The 24,339-nt window shown below is 35.5% G+C and overlaps 1 pseudogene; it reads right to left on the minus strand.

Moving 5' to 3' along the window:
* Positions 1–19,455, minus strand: part of LOC129476039 (E3 ubiquitin-protein ligase CCNB1IP1-like) — a 122,049-nt pseudogene extending 102,594 nt beyond the window's left edge.
* Positions 19,456–24,339: the final 4,884 nt, after the last annotated feature.

The following is a 24,339-nucleotide window of genomic DNA, read 5'->3' on the forward strand; positions in this document are numbered from 1 at the left end:
CCTTGGGTGAGATAGTATTGTGATGGCTTCAGGTCTAACCCAGCATAGTCTTAGTGGTGTTGGCCACAGGGATGCTTGTGTCACTCCTTTCCTACCTTTAGATGGCTCAGAACACAGGCAGAGACATTGTATGTTTGGAAAAGGGTAAAGGAAGAGAACAAGAATCTCTTCCTGGTATTCTAGGTAATTCACCCAGATCTTATCCAAGACTAGTAAGGTGATACCATTACAAGTCTGCAAGAACCAAAATGTTACTGGGCTTGGGGCACCCACTAAAGGAGAAACAGCTTAGATCATGTCACCCAAGTCTTTTCAAACAACTGGAAAGTCTTCTAGTTTTCAGACTTTTTCTGATAACTAGAAAGTGAAGACTACAGTAAATACCTAACTCTTCAATGCCCAGAAACTGAAGAACATCTACTAGCATTGATACCATCCAAAAAACCATGACCTTATCAAATGAACTAAATAAGGAACCAGGTGTCAATCTTGGAGAAACAAAGATATGTGAGCATGCAGACAGAGAATTTAAAATAGCTGTGTTTAGAAAACTTAATAAATTTAAGAAAACAAAGAGAAGAAATTCAGAATTCTATCAGATAAATTAAACAAGAATATTGAAATAATTTAAAAGGATCAAACAGAAATTCTGGAGCTAAAAATGCAATTGCCATACTGAAGAATGCATCCGAATTCTTTAATGGCAGAACTGATTAAGCAGAAGGAAGAATTAGTGACTTTAAAGACGGGCTATTTAAAAATACAAAGTCAAAGGAGACAAAAGAAAAAAAAATGAAGCACACCTAAAGGATCTAGAAAATTGCCTCAAAAGGGCAAACCATAAGTTATTGGCCTTAAAGTGGTGTTATAGAAAGAGATAAAGGTAAAAAGTTTATTAAAAGGGATAATAGCAGAGAACTTCCCAAACCTAAAGAAAGATATCAATATCCAAGTATGAGAAGATTATAGAACCCCAAGCAGATTGAACTGAAAGAAGACTACCTTAAGGCATTTACTAATCAAATTCCCAAAGGTCAAAGATAAAGTAAAGCTCCTAAAAGCATCAGGAGAAAAGAAACAGGTAACACATGATGGAGCTCCAATATGTCTGGCAGCTGACTTTTTAGTGGAAACCTTAGAGGTCAGGAGAGAGAGGCATGACATATTTAAAGTGCTCAAGAAAATAAGCTTTTATCCTAGAATAGTATATCTGGTAAAAATGTCCTTGAAACATGAAGGAGAAACATAGAATTTTCCCAGACTAACAAAAATGGGGGAATTTTATCAATACCAGACCCATCCTACAAGAAACGATAGAGAGAGTACTTCAATCAGAAAGAAAAAGACATTAATGAGCAATAAGTAATCACCTGAAGGTACAAAACTCACTGGTAATAGTAAGCCCACATAAAAACACAGAATATTATAACACTATAAGTGTGTTGTGTAAACTAATATTATCCTAAGTAGAAAGACAAAATGATCCACCCAATCAAAAATAACTACAACGATTTTCAAGACATAGTAAATACAATAAGATATAAACAGAAAACAAAATGTTAAAAACTGAGGGGACAAAGTTAAGGCAAACTTTTATTAGTTTTCTTATTGCTTGTCTGCTTGTTTATGCAAACAGTGTTAAGTTGTTATCAGGTTAAAATAATAAGACAATATTTGAAATAATAATAAGATAGTATTTGCAAGCCTCATGGTAACCTCAAACCAAAAAACATACAATTGGTATAAAAATAATAAAATTCAAGAATCTAATTCATATCACCCAAGAAAATCACCTTCACCAGAAGAAGGCAAGAATGAAAGAAAAAAGTAAGAGAATACCACAAAAAAACCAGAAAACAAATAACAAAATGGTGGAAGGTTTTACTTATTAATAACGACATTGAATGTAAATGGACTAAACTCTCCAATCAAAAGACTTAGACTGAGTGAACAGATGGGAAACAGACCCATTGATATTTTGCCTAAAAGAAAAACACTCCACCTATAAAGACACCCATAGACTAAAAATAAAGGGATGGAAAAAGACATTCCATGCCAATGGAAACAAAAACAGAGCAGGAATCCTAATACCATATATCAGACTAAATAGATTTCAAAAAAAATAAACTTAAAGAAGAGACAAAGAACAACACTATATAATGATAAAAGAGTCAACTAAACAAGAGAATATTACAATTTTAAATATATATGCACCCAACACAGGAGCACCCGGATATATAAAGGAAATATTATTAGAGCTGAAGAGCGATATAGACCTCAATACAATAATAGCTGAAGACTTCAAGACCCCACTTTCAGCATTGGCCTTAAATCTTCCAGACAGAAAATCAACAAGAAAACATTGGACTTAATCTGCAGTATAGACCAAATGAATCTAATAGATATTTACAGAATATTTCATTCAAGAGTTGTAGAATACACATTCTTTTCCACAACACATGGATTATTCTCAATGCTAGACCATATGTTAGGTTACAAAAAAAATCTTAAAATATTAAAAATTACAATAATATCAATCAAAAACAAGAATACAACTTATATTACCAGATAAAATAATCTTCACTAAAAGTAGGCAGGAATGATAAAAAAAAAAAGGAAGAGAATACAACAAAACTACTAGAAAACAAATAAGAAAACGGCAGATGTAAGTCTTTACTTATCAATAATAACATTAAATCTTCTCTGACAACAATGGAATAAAACTAAAAATTAATAACAGGAGAAATTTTGGAAAATATACAAACCTATGAAAATAATATGCTCCTGAACGACCAGTGTATAAATGAAGAAATTAATAATGAAATCAAAATATTTATTGAAATAAATGCTAATGGAAACACAACATATCAAAACCTGTGGGATGCAACAAAAGCAGTACTAAGAAGGAAGTTTATAGTTATAAGTGCTTACATCAAAAAAAGGAAAAACATCTAATAAACTAATGATCCATTTTAAAGAACTACAAAAGCAAGAGCAAACCAAACCTAAAATTTTAGAGGAAAGAAAAAAAAAAAGCATCAGAGAAAAAATAAATGAAATTAAAGTAAAAAATGTACAAAAGATCAATAAAACAAAAAGTTGTTTTCTTTTTGAAAGTTAAACAAAATTGACAAATCTTTAGCAAGACTTAGTAAAACAAAGAGAGAAGATCTGAATAAATAAAATCAGAAATGAAAAAGAAGAAATTGAAACTGATACTGCAGAAATTCAAAATATAATAAATGGTTAATATGAACAACTATATGCTGACAAATTGGAAAATCTAGATCGGAAAAGTTTGCTACAACCTACCAAGATTGAACCAGGAGGAGTTCCAAAACCTGTACAGACCAGTAACAAGTGATGAGATCAAAGCATTAATAAAACGTCTTCAAGTAAAGAAAAACCTGGGACCTGATGGCTTCACTGTGGAATTCTATCAAACATTTAAAGAACTAATACCAATCCTACTAAAACTATTCCAGAAAATGGAGCAGGAAGGAATACTTCCCAACTTTTTATATGCGACCAATATTACCCTGATACCAAAGCCAGACAGAGACAAATCAAAATAATAATAATAATAGGAACAAAAAGAAAGAAAAAGAAAACTATAGGTCAATATATCTAATAAATATTGATGTGAAAATCCTCAACAAAATACTAGGAAACCAAATTCAATAGTGCTTTAAAAAGACTATTCATCATGACCAAGTGGGATTGATCCCTGGAATACAAGGATGTATAAATATATGCAAATCAACGTGATATATCATATCAAGAAAATGAAAGATGAAAACTATATGTTCACTGCAATTGATGCTGAAAAAGCATTTGATAAAACTCAACATCCTTTCATGATAAAACCCCCAAAGACTGAGTATAGAGAAAACATACCTCAACATAGTAAAAGCAATACATGACAGACCCACAGCTAGTATCAGACTGAATGGGGAAATACCAAAATCCTTTCCTCTAAGATGTGTAACACAACAAGGATGTCCACAGTCACCACTGTTATTCAACATAGTACTGGAAGTCCTAGCTAGAGCAGTCAAACAGGATAAATATATAGAAGGCATCCAAATTGGAAAGGAAGAACTGATAGATTCAGTAAAGTTGTAGAATACAAAATAAACATAAAAAATCGGTAGCATTTCTGTATACCAACAGTGAACAATGTGAAGAAAAATTAAAAATCAACCTTATTCACAATAGTCACATATAAAATTAAATACCTAAAAAGTAACATAACCAAAGAAGTGAAAGATGTTTATAATGAAAAGTATAAAACACTGATGAATGGAATTGAAGAGAACACTACAAAATGAAAAAAATAGTCCATGTACATGTATTGGAAGATTCAAAATTGTTAAAATGGCCATACTACCCAAAGCAATCTACAGATTCAATGCAATCCCTATCAAAATATTTAGAAAAAGCAACCCTAAAATTTATATGGAATCACACAAGATCCAGAATAGACAAAGCTATTCTAAGCAAAGAGAACAAAACTGGAGGAATCACATTGCCTAAATTCATACTACACTACAGAGCTATAGTTGCCACAGCAGTGTGGCACTGGCATAAAAACAGACACATAGACTAATAGAACAGACTAGAGAACCCAGAAAGAAATACACACACCTACAGTGAACTCCTTTTTGATGAAACTGCCAGGAACATACACTGGAGAAAAGACAGTCTCTTCAATAAATGGTGCTGAGAAAACTGGATATAAATATGAAAAAGAAAAAAGCTAGACCCCTACCTCCTGCCATATACAAAAAGCAAATTAAAATAAATTAAAGACTTAAATGACCTCAAGCTATGAAGCTACAAGAAAACTTTGGGTAAAATATACAGGACATTGATTTGGGAAAATATTTCTTAAGTGAGAAATCACAAGCACAAGCAATCAAAGCAAACATGAACAAATGGGATCACATTAAGTTAAAAAGCTTCTGCACAGCAAACAATCAAGAAAATGTACAGACAACTCACAGAATGGAAGACAATGTTTTAGAACTAGCACTCTGACAAGGGATTAATAATCACAATATTTAAGGAGCACAAACAACTATATCAGAAAATGCTAATAATCTGATTAAAAACTAGGCAAAATATTTGAATAGACATTTCCCAAAAGAAGACACATGAATGACAAACAGGCATATGAAAAGGTGCTCAACATGATTAATCATCAGAGAAACGTAATCTAAACTACAATGAGATGTGATCTCACCCCAGTTAAAATGGCTTATATCCAAATGACAGACAAAAACAAATGCTGGTGAGGATGTGGAGAAAATAGAACACTCCTATCTTGTTAGTGGGAATGTAGATTAGTTCAGCCACTATGGAGAATATTTTGGAGGTTTCTCAATAAACTAAAAATTGAGCTATCATATGATCCAGCAATCCCACTCCTGGGTGTGTACCACAACGAAGGGAAATCAGTATATCAAAGAGATACCTGCACTCCTATGTTTGTTGCAGCACTGTTTACTGTGGCTAAGATTTGGAAGCAACGTAAGTGTCCATCAACAGATCAATGGATAAAGAAAATGTGGTACATATACACAATGGAGTACTATTCAGCCAAAAAAAGAATGAGATTCACTCATTTCCAACAACATGGATGGAACTGGAGACTTTTATGTTAACTGAAATAAGCCAGTAACAGGAAGATAAACATTGCATGTTGTCACTTATTTGTGGGATCTAAAAATCCAAGCAATTGAAATCATGGTCATAGAAAGTAGAAGGATGGCTACTGAGGCTGGGAAGAGATGTAGGGGTTGGAAGGAAGGTGGGGATAATTAATGAATACAAAAAAATAGAATGAATAAGACCTACTATTTGAAGGCACATTAGTGTGACTACTGTCAATAATAAATTAATTGTATATTTTTAGATAACAAAAAATGTAATTGGATGGTTTGTAACTCAAAGGATAAATGCTTGATGGAACTAATATGCCATTCTCCATGATGCACTTTTTTCACATTGCATGCCAGTATTAAAACACCTACTATGTACCCACAAATATTTTTTAAAACAGTAAAAAATTTAAAAAACAGCATATAGCTCAATATTGTTTTCTTAGATTTTATTTTTATCCAGGCTAACAAAATTTACCTCTTAATTTAAACATTTGATTTATTTATACTTAAATTACTAATAAATTTTACATTTATTACTATCATGTAGTTTTGTGTTTTTTATTTGTCCTGAATTATGTTTGTTGCTATTTCTCTTCTTTTTTTCTTTTTTTTTTTTTTTATTATACTTTAGGGTTTTAGGGTACATGTGCACAATGTGCAGGTTTGTTACATATGTATCCATGTGCCATGTTGATTTCCTGCACCCATTAACTCGTCATTTAGCATTAGGTGTATCTCCTAATGCTGTCCCTCCCCCCTCCCCCCACCCCACAACAGTCCCCGGAGTGTGATGTTCCCCTTCCTGTGTCCATGAGTTCTCATTGTTCAATTCCCACCTATGAGTGAGAACATGCGGTGTTTGGTTTTTTGTCCTTGCGATAGTTTACTGAGAATGATGGTTTCCAGTTTCATCCATGTCCCTACAAAGGACACGAACTCATCATTTTTTATGGCTGCATAGTATTCCATGATGTATATGTGCCACATTTTCTTAATCCAGTCTATCGTTGTTGGACATTTGGGTTGGTTCCAACTCTTTGCTATTGTGAATAGTGCCGCAATAAACATACGTGTGCATGTGTCTTTATAGCAGCATGATTTATAGTCCTTTGGGTATATACCCAGTAATGGGATAGCTGGGTCAAATGGTATTTCTAGTTCTAGATCCCTGAGGAATCGCCACACTGACTTCCACAATGGTTGAACTAGTTTACAGTCCCACCAACAGTGTAAAAGTGTTCCTATTTCTCCACATCCTCTCCAGCACCTGTTGTTTCCTGATTTTTTTAATGATGGCCATTCTAACTGGTGTGAGATGGTATCTCACTGTGGTTTTGATTTGCATTTCTCTGATGGCCAGTGATGAGGAGCATTTCTTCATGTGTTTTTTGGCTGCATAAATGTCTTCTTTTGAGAAGTGTCTATTCATGTCCTCTGCCCACTTTTTGATGGGGTTGTTTGTTTTTTTCTTGTAAATTTGTTTGAGTTCATTGTAGATTCTGGATATTAGCCCTTTGTCAGATGAGTAGGTTGCAAAAATTTTCTCCCATTGTGTAGGTTGCCTGTTCACTCTGATGATAGTTTCTTTTACTGTGCAGAAGCTCTTTAGTTTAATGAGATCCCATTTGTCGATTTTGGCTTTTGTTGCCATTGCTTTTGGTGTTTTAGACATGAAGTCCCTGCCCACGCCTATGTCCTGAATGGCATTGCCTAGGTTTTCTTGTAGGATTTTAATGGTTTTAGGTCTAACATATAAGTCTTTAATCCATCTTGAATTAATTTTTGTATAAGGTGTAAGGAAGGGATCCAGTTGCAGCTTTCTACATATGGCTAGCCAGTTTTCCCAGCACCATTTATTAAATAGGGAATCCTTTCCCCATTTCTTGTTTTTGTCAGGTTTGTCAAAGATCAGATAGTTGTAGCTATGCGACATCATTTCTGAGGGCTCTGTTCTGTTCCATTGATCTATGTCTCTGTTGTGGTACCAGTACCATGCTGTTTTGGTTACTGTAGCCTTGTAGTATAGTTTAAAGTCAGGTAGCATGATGCCTCCAGCTTTGTTCTTTTGGCTTAGGATTGACTTGGCGATGCGGGCTCTTTTTTGGTTCCATATGAACTTTAAAGTAGTTTTTTCCAATTCTGTGAAGAAAGTCATTGGTAGCTTGATGGGGATGGCATTGAATCTATAAATTACCTTGGGCAGTATGGCCATTTTCATGATATTGATTCTTCCTACCCATGAGCATGGAATGTTCTTCCATTTGTTTGTATCCTCTTTTATTTCATTGAGCAGTGGTTTGTAGTTCTCATTGAAGAAGTCCTTCACATCCTTGTAAGTTGGATTCCTAGGTATTTTATTCTCTTTGAAGCAATTGTGAATGGGAGTTCACTCATGATTTGGCTCTCTGTTTGTCTGTTATTGGTGTACAAGAATGCTTGTGATTTTTGTACATTAATTTTGTATCCTGAGACTTTGCTGAAGTTGCTAATCAGCTTAAGGAGATTTTGGGCTGAGACAATGGGGTTTTCTAGATATACAATCATGTCATCTGCAAACAGGGACAATTTGACTTCCTCTTTTCCCGATTGAATACCCTTTATTTCCTTCTCCTGCCTGATTGCTCTGGCCAGAACTTCCAGCACTATGTTGAACAGGAGCGGTGAGAGAGGGCATCCCTGTCTTGTGCCAGTTTTCAGAGGGAATGCTTCCAGTTTTTGCCCATTCAGTATGATATTGGCTGTGGGTTTGTTGTAGATAGCTCTTATTATTTTGAGATACGTCCCATTAATACCTAATTTATTGAGAGTTTTTAGCATGAAGGGTTGTTGAATTTTGTCAAAGGCCTTTTCTGCATCTATTGAGATAATCATGTGGTTTTTGTCTTTGGTTCTGTTTATATGCTGGATTACATTTATTGATTTGCGTATGTTGAACCAGCCTTGCATCCCAGGGATGAAGCCCACTTGATCATGGTGGATAAGCTTTTTGATGTGCTGCTGGATTCGGTTTGCCAGTGTTTTATTGAGGATTTTTGCATCAATGTTCATCAAGGATATTGGTCTGAAATTCTCTTTTTTGGTTATGTCTCTGCCAGGTTTTGGTATCAGGATGATGCTGGCTTCGTAAAATGTGTTAGGGAGGATTCCCTCTTTTTCTATCGATTGGAATAGTTTCAGAAGGAATGGTACCAGTTCCTCCTTGTACCTCTGGTAGAATTCAGCTGTGAATCCATCAGGTCCTGGACTCTTTTTGGTTGGTAAGCTATTGATTATTGCCACAATTTCAGAACCTGTTATTGGTCTATTCAGAGATTCAACTTCTTCCTGGTTTAGTCTAGGGAGGGTGTATTTGTCGAGGAATTTATCCATTTCTTCTAGATTTTCTAGTTTATTTGCATAGAGGTGTTTGTAGTATTCTCTGATGGTAGATTGTATTTCTGTGGGATCGGTGGTGATATCCCCTTTTTCGTTTTTTATTGCATCTATTTGATTCTTCTCTCTTTTCTTCTTTATTAGTCTTGCTAGCGGTCCATCAATTTTGTTGATCTTTTCAAAAAACCAGCTCCTGGATTCATTAATTTTTTGAAGGGTTTTTTGTGTCTCTATTTCCTTCAGTTCTGCTCTGATTTTAGTTATTTCTAGCCTTCTGCTAGCTTTTGAATGTGTTTGCTCTTGCTTTTCTAGTTCTTTTAATTGTGATGTTAGGGTGTCAATTTTGGATCTTTCCTGCTTTCTCTTGTGGGCATTTAGTGCTATAAATTTCCCTCTACACACTGCTTTGAACGTGTCCCAGAGATTCTGGTATGTTGTGTCTTTGTTCTCGTTGGTTTCAAAGAACATCTTTATTTCTGCCTTCATTTCATTATGTACCCAATAGTCATTCAGGAGCAGGTTGTTCAGTTTCCATGTAGTTGAGTGGTTTTGACTGAGTTTCTTAATCCTGAGTTCTAGTTTGATTGCACTGTGGTCTGAGAGACAGTTTGTTATAATCTCTGTTCTTTTACATTTGCTGAGAAGAGCTTTACTTCCAACTATGTGGTCAATTTTGGAATAGGTGTGGTGTGGTGCTGAAAAAAATGTATATTCTGTTGATTTGGGGTGGAGAGTTCTGTAGATGTCTATTAGGTCCACTTTATGTAGAGCTGAGTTCAATTCCTGGATATCCTTGTTAACATTCTGTCTCGTTGATCTGTCTAATGCTGACAGTGGGGTGTTAAAATCTCCCATTATTATTGTGTGGGAGTTTAAGTCCCTTTGTAGGTCACTGAGGACTTGCTTTATGAATCTGGGTGCTCCTGTGTTGGGTGCATATATATTTAGGATAGTTAGCTCTTCTTGTTGAATTGATCCCTTTACCATTATGTAATGGCCTTCTTTGTCTCTTTTGATCTTTGTTGGTTTAAAGTCTATTTTATCAGAGACTAGGATTGCAACCCCTGCCTTTTTTTGTTTTCCAGTTGCTTGATAGATCTTCCTCCATCCCTTTATTTTGAGTCTATGTGTGTCTCTGCACGTGAGATGGGTTTCCTGAATACAGCACACTGATGGGTCCTGACTCCTTATCCAGTTTGCCAGTCTGTGTCTTTTGATTGGAGCATTTAGCCCATTTACATTTAACGTGAATATCGTTATGTGTGAATCTGATCCTGTCATTATGATGTTAGTTGGTTATTTTGCTCGTTAGTTGCTATAGTTTCTTCCTAGCCTCGATGGTCTTTACAATTTGGCATGTTTTTGCAGGGGCTGGTACCGGTTGTTCCTTTCCATGTTTAGTGCTTCCTTCAGGAGCTCTTTTAGGGCAGGCCTGGTGGTGACAAAATCACTCAGCGTTTGCTTGTCTGTAAAGTATTTTATTTCTCCTTCACTTATGAAGCTTAGTTTGGCGGGATAGGAAATTCTGGGTTGAAAATTCTTTTCTTTAAGAATGTTGAATATCGGCCCCCACTCTCTTCTGGCTTGTAGAGTTTCTGCTGAGAGATCAGCTGTTAGTCTGATGGGCTTCCCTTTGGGGGTAACCCGACCTTTCTCTCTGGCTGCCCTTAACATTTTTTCCTTCATTTCAACTTTGGTGAATCTGACAATTATGTGTCTTGGAGTTGCCCTTCTCGAGGAGTATCTTTGTGGCGTTCTCTGTATTTCCTGAATCTGAATGCTGGCCTGCCTTGCTAGATTGGGGAAGTTCTCCTGGATAATATCCTGCAGAGTGTTTTCCAACTTGGTTCCATTCTCCCCATCATTTTCAGGTACACCAATCAGACGTAGGTTTGGTCTTTTCACATAGTCCCAAATTTCTTGGAGGCTTTGTTCATTTCTTTTTATTCTTTTTTCTCTAAACTTCCCTTCTCTCTTCATTTCATTCATTTCATCTTCTATCAGCGATACCCTTTCTTCCAGTTGATCGTATCTGCTACTGAGGCTTCTGCATTCTTTGCGTAGTTCTCGAAACTTGGCTTTCAGTTCCATCATCTCCTTTAAGCCCTTCTCTCCATTGGTTATTCTAGTTATCCATTCTTCTAATTTTTTTTCAAAGTTTTTAACTTCTTTGCTATTGTTTTGAATTTCCTCTCGTAGCTCAGAGTAGTTTGATCGTCTGAAGCCTTCTTCTCTCAACTCATCAAAGTCATCCTCCATCCAGCTTTGTTCCGTTGCTGGTGAGGAACTGCGTTCCTTTGGAGGAGGAGAGGTGCTCTGTTTTTTAGAGTTTCCAGTTTTTTTGGTCTGTTTTTTCCCCATCTTTGTGGTTTTGTCTACTTTTTGTCTTCGATGATGATGATGTACAGATGGGTTTTTGGCGTGGATGTCCTTTCTGTTTGTTAATTTTCCTTCTACCAGACAAGACCCTCAGCTGCAGGTCTGTTGGAGTTTACTAGAGGTCCACTCCAGACCCTGTTTGGCTGGGTGTCAGCACCGGTGGCTGCAGAACAGCGGATTTTCGTGAGACCACAAATTCAGCTGTCTGATAGTTCCTCTGAAAGTTTTGTCTCAGAGGAGTACCCGGTTGAATGAGGTGTCAGTCTGTCCCTACTGGGGGGGTGCCTCCCAGTTAGGCTGCTCAGGGGTGGGGGACCCACTTTAGGAGGCAGTCTGTCCGTTCTCAGATCTCCAGCTGCGTGCTGGGAGAACCACTACTCTCTTCAAAGCTGTCAGTCAGACAGGGACATTTAAGGCTGTGGAGGTTCTCGCTGAGTTTTTGGTTGTCTGTGCCCTGCCCCCAGAGGTGGAGCCTACAGAGGCAGGCAGGCCTCCTTGAGCTGTGGTGGGCTCCACCCAGTTCGAGCTTCCTGGCTGCTTTGTTTACCTAAGCAAGCCTGGGCAATGGCGGGCGCCCCTCCCCCAGCGTGATCTCAGACTGCTGTGCTAGCAATCAGCAAGACTCTGTGGGCATAGGACCCTCCGAGCCAGTTGCGGGACACAATCTCCTAGTGTGCCGTTTTCCAGGCCCGTTGGAAAAGCGCAGTATTAGGACGGGACTGACCCGATATTCCAGGTGCCGTCTGTTTCCCCTTTCTTGGACTAGGAAAGGGAACTCCCTGACCCCTTGCGCTTCCCGAGTGAGGCAATGCCTCGCCCTGCTTCGGCTCGCGCACAGTGCGCTTCACCGACTGTCCTGAACCCACTGTTAGGCACTCCCTAGTGAGATGAAACCAGTACCTCAAGCAGAAATGCAGAAATCACCCGTCTTCTGTGTCGCTGGGGCTGGGAGCTGGAGACCGGAGCTGTTCCTATTCGGCCATCTTGGCTCCCTCTCTTCTTTTTTTTCTTAATTTGAATTATTTATTGTTTTCCCTCTTCTCTCTAATATTTTGGAATTGTTTACTGTGATTTTTATTCTTTTAGACATTATTCCTCAAAATCTTAATATTACTGCCTAAATTATTGAATTATAAAGTTAATCAATACTTGTACTTTTCTTCTGCACAACCCAAGGTCCATGGATCACTTTGTCCCTGATAACCTACCTTTGCATATGTACTATTGTTGTTGTATATTTCACTTCTAGCTTGTTTTTATTTTATGTTTTACTTTATAAGAGATTACTATTATTGCTTTATAAAAGCATTGCTTAAGTTAATTACCATTTTATTCACTCTATTTCCCTTGCATCATAAAACTTCTATCTAGATATACTTGCTTTTTGATCAAATAACATCCTTTAAGATCATGTTTATTCATAATCTGTTTTAATGTGCCTGAAGAAGTATATCTACCTATTCTTGAAAGATATGCTTCATCTACTGTATTTTTGTATATAAATTTTTTTACTTTGTAATAGTTTAAGATTTACAGAAAATTGGCAAAAATAGCACAGAGTCCTTCTATACTCATGGACAGTTTCCCCTAGTGTAATTATACCTACTGGGTTTTAAACTTTAATCATAGTGTGATTAATTCATCTCTGCAAAAGGTATCTGTTGCTTATTATCAAGAATAGAAGTCTGAGCACTTCTGTCCACTGCAGCTTGGTATTGGAGTTGCCAAGGAAAGAATAGCACAGTCAAACACTAAAATGAACCAATGCTGTATTCACATAAAGAAAATACAGAGAAAGACCACCTTCAGTAGTGGGTATTGATTTCATATGACCAGCAGGTTCCTTCTGGCTGTCAAAGCAGAACAATTGGCCTGCATACACTCCTCTTGTGCTGCAACAGAAGTACCCCATTTCCTCTCTGCAGGGGACAAATATAGTGTGGGGATCGCCAGGTGCTATATGACACATGTGCTTAAGCAAAACAAAGGATTACACATTGAGTCTGAAACAGGAAAATGTATTTCCACACAATATGACAAATCCAGCAGAGACTGTGAGAACTCTTTATCACTTGGCAATGAAGTGTTTCAGGCCCAAGGCCCATTCTTATGTGGCCAAGAGGGGGTCAAATGATGAAATAAGTACATGAGACCGTTTTATTCAAGTCCACTCCCCTATACGGTTAGTTCATAGAGTCCCCTTGCCATTTTCAGACAGCACTTTGCTAAAGTTATAATGAGAATGACGTACAAAAATAATCAGGCTTCCCTGGAGGATGATTGTCTACCAGGAATCCCAAGTACCTTGATTAAGCCAATGAAGGGGTAAAAAAGGGAGGAACTGTAAGTGCAGAGTCTAAAACCATCCCACATAAGTGTGCATATTCTACAGCTTTGTTTCTACTTTCTCCAAATTACTGATACATACACAGCACAAGGTGATGACAATAACACCTGCTCAGTCAGCAGATAATTGAGGACTGTTTGGTTATCCATCACTACCTTGGCTAGTAAATTTAGTAAGTCTTGTTGGTCTTGAATGGCTTGGACAATAGCATTAGCTATTTTTTTTTCCATGGTTAAGAACGGGTTACACATCATTTTTTCTAGAGCCTGTATGCCTATGCCTGGTATTAGAATGCAGACATCAACATGAAACTGGGTGTCAGCTTGTCTTCCTGGGAGTGTGCTACAAGCAACTCTGTAGTGGGTTAGTAGAGTGGATCCTTTCCTGCCCTCAACATGTCCAGTGGGCCTAGGACTCTGAAACAACAAGATTGCTCCTTTAGGGGAAGGTATTCTATTGCCCTTTGGGATCCAAAGGGGAATACATAAACTGGAGGAATACATAAACCAAAGTGACATCTATCAGGAGTTTGTTGTCATAATGCTGACTACTCCAGTTACATACAATCTCAGCCTGCTTTTGCCATGTGGTTGCAAGAAGAGAAAACTTACATATGATATGGTTACATGAATATAGATCAGTGTGGCCAGACGTGATGGCTCATGCTTGTTATCCCAGTACTTTGGGAGGCTGAGGAGGGTGGATCATGAGGTCAGGAGTTCCAGACTAGCCTGGCCAATGTGGTAAAACCCCATCTCTACTAAAAATACAAAAATTACCTGGGCATGGTGGTGTGCGCCTGTAATCCCAGCTACTCAGGAGGCTGAGGCGGGAGAATCACTTGAACCTGGGGAGAAAGGTTGCAGTGAGCCAAGATTGCGCCACTGCACTCCAGCCTGGGAGCAAGACTCTGCCTAAAAAAAATATATATATATATATATATATATATGTATAAAGTATACATATTTACATATATAAAATATATATGTATATGTGTATGTGTATATTATCTATATTATATATTATATAATATATATAATATATTGTAATAGCTTGGCTAATAACACAACAACTTGGATGCTTTTCAAGCTATCAGTGGGTAAAATTGCTGGGTGACTTTCTCGGTACTGGTCCAGAATGAGGCATCATCTGGAGTACCCTTCCTTAATATTACCTATGTTGTGACAGGAAAAGACTCCCATACCTACATAGATATCACTGGTATATGTGTGTATGTATATTATATATACTATATATAATATTATATGTAGTATATATAATATTATATATACTATATACTATATATAGTATATATAATATTATATATACTATATATAGTATATAGTATATATAATATTATATATAATATAATATATAATATACCATGTATTTTGTATAATATATATTATATATATTATATATTATAACATATTATATATAATATAATATATATAATCTGTAATATATATTATATAATATAGATTATATATAATATATAATATAGATAATATACAATATATATTATATAATATATAATATAGATGATATATAATATGTATTATATAATATATATTATATAATATATAATATAGTATAATACATATTATATATAATATATATTATATATTATATATAATATAGTATAATACATATTATATATAATATATATTATATATAATATATAATATAGTATAATACATATTATATATAATATATATTATATATAATATATAATACATATAATATATACACACACATATACCAGAAACAAGTGTCCAAGAGACCCAAAAACATCTAAATTCCTTCTTTCTCCATTTCATACTAATAGGGGTATAGAGCCCCTTGTTCCTCGTAGATACCTGAAGAACTTGTCTTCATTTCTACCTGGGCCTTTGGCCCAAAACCTTTAAGTCTACAATAAGCCTTCATCAAACTGATGAACAAAAATGAGACTGCATTGTTCTTCATTGGCTTTGGTCCATATCTCTTCTTTCAATACTTCATTCTCAGAGAAACAACTCTATTTCAGCAGTTTTGCTTTTTGCAACACCATTGGCGGTTTTGCATTGAGGGAAAACAGATCTTATTTGATGTCTGCAAGAAACATGGACTATAGGTTAGGTGGAGCTTCCTGCATGGGGGCCCCTTACTTCCCCTAGACATTACCTTTGACCCCTGGGATATCATGGGGATTGATGCCATATCTTATTCATCGCTGTGCAGACAGAGGGAGGTCATCGCCATAGTCAATCTATCACCCTCTGCCTCTTATAGCCTCCCCCATCCCTGCTGCCCAGCCAGCATCACACTGGCACAACGGGGCTAAGGAGCCATTCCATGTCTACCATATCATGGTATGTGCTACCGAAGACCTTGCTCATTGTGCAAAACAGCCAAGCAAGTGGCATTTGTTGCCTATTAACATGAATAGAAGTCTGAGCATTTCTATTCACTGCAGCTTGATATTGGAGTTTCCAAGGATAACACAGTACAGTTAAGCACTGGATGAAAGAATATTTAACCCACATAGAGAACAGACAGGGCAAAACCAACTTCAGTAGTGGGTATCAGTATTTTTATTTATTCAGTATTTTAGATGTTTTTACTGAGAGTATCATTCAGAATACATAATGTAACATGCTACTCTAAAGTGTTGACATTTGATTCCAAAACCTTTACCAAATAATTTTAAATATTTCACTTAACAGTCTTGAAAGCAAAAAATTCTTAGTTCTTATGTGTAAAAATTACTAATAGCCCCCATGGAGTGACAGAAACTAGCAGTAACAAATCTTTCACTGAAACTCAGCTTTTCTAAATGGCACTCCTTTTATACTATTAAAGCAGAAACTTTTGATGTGGTAAATTTGATAGGATGTGCATTTTAAATCAATAACCAGTGCAAGCTGTCATCAGCAACAAAACGGTCTTATTCTTCAATTATTTATTCTAACAAGACAAAGCAGGGCACTTACTGTGACATGTATTGTAATCTTACTTATGGTCTAGAAAAAATAACTTGAATTAAAACTCGATGAGTTAGAAGAATTAAAGTTTTAGCGTATTTCACAGATAATATATGAAAGCACTCTCACATAGTACACCTCTGCCATCATTTATCCACAAGGTGGCAATGAAAGCCTTCAAAATCAACCAATCTCATTGGGGCATAAGCAATTGGGTTGCAATCTTGATCAGATTTTAATGAGCGAGACAGATATAAATAAAGGCCTACTTGCCTCTTTAATAACATGTTTTCTTAAAAGTGGCCCAATCCAAAAAAATACTAGGGACTAAAACTCTACATTTTTAAAGGAAGCAGATAATACCAAATTGCTTAGGTTGTTTATTTTTCTAATACTTAGAAGATCTCATTCCTGATTATACTTGGTAAAATTTTGTCTTCTGGACATTCCCTGAATAAATAGTAGTGGTAACTGACTCATAATACCATGATGTAGCCAAGAGTTATTCAACCTGAAACTTTCAAATCTATAGTGGATAATCCAGAAAGTCTTGGCACTGTATAGTTATTCAAAGGATTGTTAACAAGTGAGCTTTCAAAACTTCATTTCTTTTCTCAATTCGTCCCAGGGACTTCATCTCTCACCCTCAACTGAAAGGACAAGTAGAAACTTATAATCATGGGATTTTGGGGATAAAAGATTCTTAAAGGCTGTATAATGGAGCGTTTTTATTTTACTAGTTAGAAAACTAAAACAAAAATAAATAACATCATCAAGGCTACATATTGGCATTCCAAAACTGGGTGCCATAACAGAGTTATAGTCTTTTCAGCAGATGTGGCATTTGGTCAACACCAATTATCGATGAAAGTACAATGGTGATGTGAGAGTTTTTTTTTTTAAGTATCAGTTATTGCAAGGGAGAGAAAATAAGGCTATGTCAAAATGACATCAGGAAAATAACTGGTTAATAAAGCATTACAGTAAATGAACTCCTCACAAGGGGAAAAAAATCCAGCTGGTTGCTCAGCATTGTATTATGGACTTCATCACTAGTTGATGGATGCGATGTTAAAACAAATTTTTGGTGTTACTCCTTACTTAATAAAGGCAGGGTATTCAACTACCTTACACATAGTTTATGCCTGCTTTTTCAGCCTGCTAGATTTTGAATTCTATAATGACAGCGTTGCATATACCTTACTTACTAATGCATCCACCACATCTCAGCACATGTTGTCACATAGGTGCTTAAGTATCTATTGAATAAAGACCAATAAGCATTTCACAATATAAAATCTATATAATGCCTATTAATTTGTCAAATAGATGACTGATTTTGACCAATATGTATACATCACTAAAGAGCATCAAATTATTACTTGTCTGCTTTGTGGTTATTATAATTAGAAATAAAATATTATATTTTACCATTTTCAAATGTATTAGCATTTGGTATTTGCTTAATAAAGGCCTATGTCTTCCAGAACAACTAACCTTATTGAACCTAAGAGAGTTTTAAGAATAATTTTTACTTTCTTATTTTCTCTATTATAACCCAGTTACTTTGTCAAAAATTCTCCTGAAATGTCAACAATTAAGACAGTATTTATGTAGCATATTTGATTGTAGGGTGAAATTCTTCCAAGGCTGTCAACAACATGATCTTTCTCTTAACAAAAAAAATAAGGTCTTACAGGGGAAGTAGATATGTCAGTAAGTATAGGCTAAAGTATACAACAATTCCAAACAAGTCTCAAAATTCAATGTGTTAACATTGTAAATGTTTATTGTTCACTCCTGGCACATGTCGGTTGGGTAGCATTTGTGTGGTATTAATGGAAATATCTCATAGACCTAAGTTGACAGACTAGTCCTAATCTTGAATTTGCTCGTAGCCATGCAAAAGAGAAAAATATTTATGGAATCACACAGGTAAATGGATGCTCTGGTCCAGAGTGACACATAATATCATTTCTGCTTACAGAAGTTCTTACAAAAATTCCAATTTTCAAGAGCTAGTCACAGAGTTCTACTCAACCACAAGGATGCCAGAAAAAAATACCAGAAGATAGAGTATAAGGAATACTTAGTGATTAATGCTAATGACTACCCCAGTAGAAAATTTATAAGTTACAGAATTCCTATGTGCAGAGCAGAAAGTGACTTATGAAATTATTCTCAAATTCTTTATTTTATGAAAAATTTACTTATTTTATGACGAAAAGGGAAGAAGTGATCAATTAGAGATCACATAGTGATCAGTAAAACTAGGTCAAAACTAAGATTTCAATCCTAAAGCTATGCTCTTTCTACTAACTAAAATTCAACATATCAGTATATATCACCAGTCAAATTCAATGGTTTTTCAATTCTGCTAGTAAAATTTACTTTATATGGGTCATATTCACCTTTCAACAATTTCAAAACTTCATTTCTACCTCTAATCAAACAGACTTTATTTATCCAACCCCAAATATTTAACTCCTTCAAAACTTTCTTTTCAAATGGACAATTCCATTAATCATACTGCCCTCCTTTTAACTTCCACCAAGCTTTTGCAAATTAAGTGTCATAAAAAATGATCACTGACTTTTTCTCCCTCCCACTGAAGCAGAATATTAGAAGTATCTTAAAGCAAAGGCAGTTATCCACATAGAACAGAAATTCCTACCGTGAAGTGCTGGAGACTTTATTTCCTTTACTGAACACTGGAGCTACAAAGGCACCAGGTCACACCACATGAATTAGGATGCAAAGCCAACAGCAGTAAAAGCCAGCTAGGGGGTCGTAAGTAATAAGAGTTGAACTGTTGGTTGGTGCAGTAGTAGTCTGAATCTGAATATAATCTCCGAACATCTCAGGGGTTGGCATTTGGGACAGAAATAAACTTAAAGGAACTCTTTGTTTTAATTTGCCACATACATGGAGAAAAATAGAAAGATAGAGTCTCCTGAGACCTGAAAGTTACTGTTGGGCAGTGCATCAGGTGTTTCGATTTTCAGGTTCCCAGGGAAGGACTTATTAAACAACTACGTCAGCAGAGCCTGCAGGCCTGAAAAAGTGAATGCTTAATGTACCACCCACGTAGGACTGTAGCATAGGCCTTGGGAAAAGCTGGCTCAGCATGTTTCTGTGCTGGGCTTACGAGTTGCTTTTCTTCAGTGTACACCATCACCTGTCTCTTAAAGAAAGAATATGGAACAAAGTAGGCTCAATAGACTAGTTACCTTTATAGGCAACGCTACCCCATGAAATGCCTAAATTTTATTTTGTATATATTTTCCAGTGAAGAGACAGTTTCAGAGCAATGTCCATTCTGGTTTTGCTGCCGTAGGATACAAAGGCAGTCAATAGTTTTTATTCTACTCTTGAGCCTGTTGCAGAAATACTCTTTAGGGCAAAGTTGTGAGTCACTCTTCCCACTGCCTCTTGAGTTTGGGAGAATATTGTTTTGGATTTCATGAAAAGGTCGTAAGTGGATCAATAACACTCAGAACAGGTACATGCATAGTATCTTCTGTGATTCTGTGATTTCTATCCTCTTATCACCAGAGTAACTTTGTGTCTTTGCATGAGTGTCAAAGAAAGAGACGCACCAAGTTGGCCTTGATTGCTCTTTGGTAATTAACTCTTGCACAACAAGCTTCAGGAGATGTTCTTTTGAGGAATAATATTTCTGTGAGACTGGCTGCAAAAGGAGAGGCAAAATGCCTCCATAATTCAGGTTTTCCTGACGACCCATAGCAACATGGCATAGCTGGAGTGGGATCTGCAGGCCTAATTCTAGCCAACTGTCTCCTTTGTGATTTGCTTCATTTTCATTTTGTTTGACAGTTCTGAAGCTGTGCTTTCTTACAGTCGAATGTACTGCGGCACCTAGCTGCTGAGAGTAGTTTTTACTCACACAGAAAGCACAAACATACATAAGAAGAGAGTGAGAGCGAGAGTGAGAGCAAAAGCTAGAGAAAGAGGGGAGGAAATGTGTGAAAAATTGAAATGGCAAGTGCTATTACTGAAGAAAATGTGTGAAAAATGGAAATGACAAAGACTGTTACTGACTTGTCTCATCATCACATACAAACTGAAATGGCTACTGGCAATCGGAGTGTTTGAAAGGTGACAGGACAGAAGATCTAGCTATCAAAATGCATTCACCCCATTGGAATCTTACAAAGGTTAGAATCAAAGAAATTCTCGTTGAATTCTAAGTTTATATAGGTTACAACATCACAGTAAGAATGTCACAGAGGGGTATATGCTTTTCATCGAACAACAAATTGAAAATTTTTTAACTCTTAAGAACTGATTTTGCTTAACTACAAGTTATGCACTGATGGTAGTAGCTTCATAAATTTAGAAAAGTTCCAAAATAATACTCATAAAGAGTAGCTATTTAACTTCTCATTGAACAAAATTCAGTGAATTTCTTTTGTTTGTGGGGTGAATTCAAAATCTAAGTGAGGTAACTAAAGTATATCACACCTATGAGGTGATGAATAAAGAAAAATACATTTAAAGGAAGATATAAGTGCTGATAATAAATGAAAAGGATGGAAAGTAAACCAATATTTATTGTTATCACATATCACAATAAAAACTCCACTCCAAAACAGGATTATGGATGAAGGAATTCCCCACCTTATGAACTTATTTATATTAGAGCCACAGAAATAGCTCAAAACCATCCATTTTTATTTCATTGGTGGCTGAAATAATGATGCAAGGAATGTAGCAGCAAGCACACCTGAGATTTCAATGACAATATTAGCAGGGGTACTCTAAATATCTTGGTGCAAAGAAACATTAACAACCTCTATGACATTCTCTTAGATATAAAAATGGAAAGTGAGATTTAATGAATACAAGCTATTGATCAGAGATCAGTGTCTACATTGATACTGTTAATAATAATATCAAAATAACAAAAAATAAACTAACCACTACCATTACTTACTGAGTTCCTACTATTTGCCAGGCACTTATTTTTATATACATTATCTTTCAATAGCCTTATGTATCCCTGTTTTTAAGGCTGAATAAAGTAAAACTCAAAGAGGTTAAGTACCATCCCCAGAGTCTTACATAAGTAACAGAACTGGAATATGAAAAGCCTCATGTTCTTTCAAATGAATAAAATTTTCTCAAACTTGCATTTTTAAAATATTTTCAGGGACATATTCATAGGTATCCCATGAAAAAAGACCCAATAAGCAAAGAGCTGTGGGGGAAAAAAATCATACTATTGCATGAGTCTTTAAAAAAATTTCCAAGCATATTAGAAGAATAATGGTTCTCCATCTTCTTCATGATGTGCTTATTTCACATTGCATGTCTGTATCAAAACATCTCATGTACCCCATAAATATATACACCTACTATGTAACCAAGAAAATTAAAAATAAAAAAATTAAAAAAGAGTAATTGTTCTAAGAAATCCCACAGTAAATAACCGACTTAAATAATAAAATACTAACCTGATTTGAACATATAATTCATTTTGCAAAAACATTTATTAGTATATTTGAAGCTATGTTCTGAAAACCACTGATTCAGAAAATCTCATTAGTGAAATGAAACCAAAATATACACTGACCACATCATGATTTTATATCTGAATTGCAATACACAACTTTCAAAGTACTTTCAAAATAATTATCTCATTTAATGCTTATAGTAATCTAAGGCAGACCTGATGGTAATGGTATTATCCTCACTTTCCCAATCAAATATTTTCAAGTTCATTGAGGTTATGAGTTTACCAAGATCACAGCTACTAAATGGTAAAGGTGAAAGAAGGACTGTGGCCTTCCAACTTCTAGTCCAGTATTCTTTATGTTATACTATACTACATTGCTAAGGTACTCTTTCCTCTTAGTCTCAAAAATTAAGGTTAACTTACTTGTTTGCATTTATACTAAGTAAAACATTGGTGATAAGATTTGAAATGTTGCTTAGTTGTCAAGAAAAGTCTTATAATTTGTTCAACCTAGAGATAAGAAAAAACATCTTAAAGTCCCCAAATCACAAACTGTAAGACAAAATTTTATGCATCAACTATATCAAGATAAAATATTTCGAGGTAGTAAATTACTCCAGTCAACTTACTGATAGTAGATACTTGCCATGTCTATAATTCTGAGGGGCTAATATTAGGTTGGTGCAAAAGTATTTGTGGCTTTTGCATTACTTTAATGACAAAAACCACAAATACCTTTGCACCAACCTAATATCTAGAATAAACACCAACAAAAAAACTCATATGAACCAACAAGAAAATAAAATCATAAATTTAAGAAAATATAAGAATAAGCAAGTCAGAGAAGGGAAAATCTAATATCCAATAAGCATAAGAAAATATGTTCAAAATCACTAGTAATAAAAGGTACATTAAAACAATGCTTTGCCACTTTCCATTTATATTTGCAAAGATTAGAAAATTTTATAATGTCATATATTGACAAGGATGAGGAATCAGACTTCATTTATCATTGGTGGGCATGTAGACATGTGCAGCCATTCTGAAGAGCAGTGTGACAGCAACTAACCAAATTAAGTGCATGCATATGCTATGACCTATTAACCTGGGTTAATACAGACCTCTCTTGGGTCTGTAACCAAGAAGAATTCTCACATAGGATCATAGGAGAATATATGAGTATATTTATTGTAGCATTGCTTGTGATTATAGAAAGTTGGAGGAAAACTAGATCTCTCTCTCTCTAAAAACACAGATGAGTAATATATGGTGAATGTCACTTGTGATTTCTGCTCAGAGATATAGAAAGTTGGAAAGAACATCACACCTCCTATGCTTACAATAAGAAATGTCAGAAACACTGAAAATTAAGGACTTTTTGTGAACCCATCAGAGAACTAAAGTCAAAGGCCAATTAACCCAAAACCTTGGAGAGATTGGCTCCTGCAAGGAAAAATTAGACTCTAGCACTGGCTTATGTGGAGAAGATGTCAATGAATGTTATATATGAACAATTAAGGAGACGCAGTTAACAAGTTTTAACAAACTGCTAAAGACTAAGAACATGAGCTAGGATTAGAGCATAAAGTCGTTAATGGTGTAAATACAGTGGGGTTAGCAGCATGCTGAAAATTTTCTCATCAGAACTTTGCCAGGTGATCACAAGGAAGTGGGGAAAATACCAAGAAAATTGGCTTCACAATACTGCCTAGGGGAGGGGGATAGGGGAAATTATATTCAGACCCATCTTTCTTAACTCACTTATGAAAAAAAAAGCTTTAATATTCAGTAGGGAGGAACAACAAAACTATACCCTTAGGACTTCAAAACAAGGAATGTTATCAGGTATAAATACAGATAGTAGATAATAAAAGAATCAATCCATCAAAAAGGCACATGCTTCCTAAATACACGAAATACATGAAGCAACACTCACAGAGCTGAAAAGACAAATAGCCACATCCACAATTAAAGTTGGAAACTTTAACAATTTTCTCAAAGGTATTGATAAATAAGTAGGCAGGAAAACTATATATATATAATAATATATATAAACTATATATATACGTATATATATATATATTCTGAGCAATACTGTCATTGATATTTATGGAACAGTCTACCTAACAA

This window comes from Symphalangus syndactylus, chromosome X (genome assembly GCF_028878055.3).
Source record: "Symphalangus syndactylus isolate Jambi chromosome X, NHGRI_mSymSyn1-v2.1_pri, whole genome shotgun sequence".
Classification (NCBI taxonomy): Eukaryota; Metazoa; Chordata; class Mammalia; order Primates; family Hylobatidae; genus Symphalangus; species Symphalangus syndactylus.